Here is a 4,606-nt window from a genome sequence, read left to right on the forward strand (position 1 = left end):
GTCTTCAGCGATGAGAGTCGCTTCTGCCTTGGTGCCAATGATGGTCGTATGCGTGTTTGGCGCCGTGCAGGTGAGCGCCACAATCAGGACTGCATACGACCGAGGCACACGGGACCAACACCCGGCATCATGGTGTGGGGAGCGATCTCCTACACTGGCCGTACACCACTGGTGATCGTCGAGGGGACAATGAATAGTGCACGGTACATCCAAACCGTCATCGAACCCATCGTTCTACCATTCCTAGACCGAACCCATCGTTCTACCATTCCTAGACCGGCAAGGGAACTTGCTGTTCCAACAGGACAATGCACGTCCCACATGTATCCCGTGCCACCCAACGTGCTCTAGAAGGTGTAAGTCAACTACCCTGGCCAGCAAGATCTCCGGATCTGTCCCCCATTGAGCATGTTTGGGACTGGATGAAGCGTCGTCTCACGCGGTCTGCACGTCCAGCACGAACGCTGGTCCAACTGAGGCGCCAGGTGGAAATGGCATGGCAAGCCGTTCCACAGGACTACATCCAGCATCTCTACGATCGTCTCCATGGGAGAATAGCAGCCTGCATTGCTAGTGCCGACATTGTGCATGCTCTGTTGCCTGTGTCTATGTGCCTGTGGTTCTGTCAGTGTGATCATGTGATGTATCTGACCCCAGGAATGTGTCAATAAAGTTTCCCCTTCCTGGGACAATGAATTCACGGTGTTCTTATTTCAATTTCCAGTAGTGTAGATCTGTGAGGCGAGGTCAGGGGTCATTCTAAATTGCTCAGTTGGTGAGAGGAAGCCCCAGTAAGGTGAAGTTCTGGGTTCTAATCCCGGTCAGTCACACATTTTTAATCTACCAGCAGGATTCAAAACAGGGCATACTTCGCTGCACTAATTTTGGAAACAATCTCCTAAGCTGTGGCGACATCATTTCTTCGCAACAGTCTCTCTTCCGAACTGCCACTCCGGGGAGGCGTACAGGAGAGCTTCTATTAAGTTTGTAAGGCAGGAAAGAGGAACTGGTGGAAAGAAAGCTGTGTCGTTGGCTCGGTAATAGTGCGTGGTAGCTTAGTTTATATAGTCGATCTTCCAGTTAGTGCTGTGGGTGACGTTTTTAATTTATCTTCCAAGCGCTGACATGCGGGATCTCAAGTAGCCGGACGGCATTATTTTACTTTCCTATTAGTATAAATGTGGGGAATAGACGTCACTGAAGAAATAATCGTAACGTTAAAATCGATGGAATTTATAAAAGCGAATGTGGCTACGTTCACAAGAACCCGCTTCTTGTCTGCACTTGTCAGCTTGACACATTTTTACCTCACAGTAATGTTGGACAAGCCGAGAGCCTCTAAACCAGAAGTTCTCGATTAGATTATGCCGATAAATGAGGTTGAGTATTCGAATACTACACCCGGTTTCACGTTGCGGATGGATTCACCTCGGCAGCACTCGAAACCAGAACGAGAAGAGTAAAAGTTGTCGGTCTTCGGATATATATTTATTTCCGTTTGCTTTTAGCTATCTTTTCATATAGGATTTCGGACAAGTATGTTAATTTGTTCACTTGCCATAAAAACGGCATCTTTGCTCTCATTAATTAAAACAACATTGGAAAACAGTACGTTAAAATGTGGATCAACACAGCCTCTTAGGGTTTCTCTAGGAACTGTGCCGTTAGTTGTTCTAAAATTCTTATGAGAGCGCAAAATGATAAAATATTTTGTAAACCAGTTCTGATGAAAATATTAAAAATATCAAGTTTTCCATTTAATTGTAGAGTTAAGGTGTCAAAGTGTCTTAACTTAACTTTTGGATTTGGCTTTGCTTCATTTCAGTAAGCTAACAAGTACCAAAGCATGCGACATGCACATTTACAGATGACGGTAGTATCGCGTAGACAAGCTACAAGAGGTGAGTGCATTGGCGGGGCTGTCATTTGTACACAGGTGATTCATTTGAAAAGGTTTCGGACGCGATTATAGCAGCACAACGGGAATTATCACACTCTGAACGCGGAATTCTGGTTGGAGCCAGACGCCTGGGACATTCCACTTTAGAAATCGTTAGGGTATTCAATTTTCCGAGATCCACAGTCAAGGCTATGCTGACAGCACCAAATTTTACGCATTACCTCTGTCGGACAACGCAGTGGCCGATAGCCTTCACTTAACGATCGAGAGCAGCGGCGTTTACGTAGAGTAGTAAGTACTAATAGACATGCAACTCGACGTGAAATCAATGTCTGACGTACGATGAACGTATCCGTTAGGACAGTGCGGCGAAATCTGGCATTAATAGGCTATGGCAGCAGACGACCGACCCGAGTGCTTTCGCTTACAGCACGACATATTCTGCAGCCTCTTTCCTGGTGTCCTGACCGTAGCGGTTAGACCCAACACGACTGGAAATCCGTAGCCGGGTCAGATGAGTCGCGATTTCAGTTTGTACGAGCTGAAAGTAGGGTTCGAGTGTAGTGAAGACCCCACGACGCCATGGATCCAAGCTGTCAACAAGGCATTGTGCAAGCAGGCGGTGCCTGCGTTATTATGAGGGCTGTATTTAGATGGAATGGATTGGATCCTCTGGTCCAACTGAGCTGGTAATTGGAAATAGCTATGTTCTGCAACCTGGAAATCATTGCAACCGTTCATGGATTTCATGTTCCCAGACAACTATGGAGTTCTCACCGGGCCACAGGTATCTGCGTTTGGTTCGAAGAACATTCCAGACAATTCTAACGAGTGATTTGACCACCCAGATCACCCGACAAGAATCCCATTTATGGGACACAATCGAGAGATTAGTTCGTGCATAGAATCCTGCACTGGCAGCACCTGTGGACGACTACAGAGGCAGCATGAAGCAGTATCTCTGCAGGGACTTCCAAGGACATGTACAATCCATGTCACGCCGAGCTGCACACTAAGCCGGGCGAGAGAAGATCCGATGCGATAGTAGGAGGTATCCTCTGACTTCTGTCAACTCACTGCACATAAAAGTGTTTTCTTTAGAAGCGCAACAGAGGACACTGAATTGCACACGACAGACATAGCCCCAATAGTTATACGTTGTTAATCCGTAACCAAGAACTTGATGTGTACAGTCGCCTGCAAGCCTGAAGCTTATGGTGCCCATAGCGGCTAATATAATTATTTAGTTTGTTGTACAGTAACATTGCTGCTGGCCATCACGAATTTCCTTTTGTTCATTTTACGAACGTCTAGAAAATAATTTGCGTCATCAAATGGGTTTTTAATGGCTTTAGGATTTTATGTGCGGTGTTTTCGTTGTGGCAGCTGCCGCAATGTTCTGGTGATTTTGCAGTATTCTAAACAAGCGCCGTTATTTATTTCTCCCTTTTCCTCTCCCTTTATATAATGTCGAATTTGGAGGCAACCTTTACTTGTTAATTTATTGTTCTCCTCTTATGCAGACTCATACTTACTGCAAATCAATTCACAGTCCACCGTACACCTTGACATCAGGACTGTTCGTAAGCAGTCAGAAAGGTTTGCTACATATTTTCATCAGAGATATGATGTTACAGATCGTCCTCAGTGTATCTTTAGTGCAGAGTAGTTTTATCTTGCATAATCTGAAACCATTGTTTACTTATATATCAACTGCAACACCACTACCTGTTTGTGTACATCACGGTTTTATTTTATTTAAGAATAACGTGGTATCTAAAGAAATTAGCTAAGTCACACTCATTTTCCCCATTCTCTTCTTCATTTTCATATTTTTTATAGCATGAATGATTCTCAGGTTCTACAAAAATATCGATTTTATTACCTTTAATACTTTACCTTCAGGTAACTTTATAACTTTCTATGTTTCCAAATGGTTGTCACGTTTTGTGTAGGGCTGCGGCTATTCCTGATTATGTGTGTAGGCTCTAACGTGATCTGTAGACGCAGTGTGTCCTGTGGTGTTTGTACCGGTCTTAATCACACTTTATACTTCGTAATAGCTTCAGGAGTGGAGAATCCAGTGTTTAGTTGCATATTTGACGATACTTACTGGTTTTGTGATATGTTGCCCGTATATGAGCTCTTTGTAGCTGTTTGTTTTCATCCTTTTCCTATGTAGTGCAGTTTGTACATGGTCCTTCTTCTACTTTGTCCAGTATAGAGTCAACAAATATAGCCGTGAAGTCATAGGTAACTACAGTGCGTTGCACTACATTTATTACTTGTCGTTTGTTTTAGACTTTAAAGGCCTTTTGATTGCCTAGAGCAATACTGATTATTTCTTTATTTGTTTATGAATGTTTGTGTGCTATGATTTGTGATTTTGGTTGTAATGTTTGTCCCACAGTTTTTCCTGCATGTTTATCGTGTCTTCTAATATGTAGGGCCAGGTACTTGGTACTTTTTTCACGTTCACCGCAACTGCCATTTTACTTTGTAGACTACTAACAGTATTGGTATTCAGTTTCACTAGTCTACATTTCTCCTATACAACACAATTTTTCATAGACAACATTCTTGCCTCTTAGACTGTTTATGTTCCAGATAATTTATGTATATGTCATTTATGGTAGCAGACATACATGGTCCGATTTTTCTTTTATGTGGGTGCTTATAAGTGTAACCATTAAACGTGAAACAGTT

Source organism: Schistocerca nitens, chromosome 4, assembly GCF_023898315.1.
Source record: "Schistocerca nitens isolate TAMUIC-IGC-003100 chromosome 4, iqSchNite1.1, whole genome shotgun sequence".
Lineage (NCBI taxonomy): Eukaryota > Metazoa > Arthropoda > Insecta > Orthoptera > Acrididae > Schistocerca > Schistocerca nitens.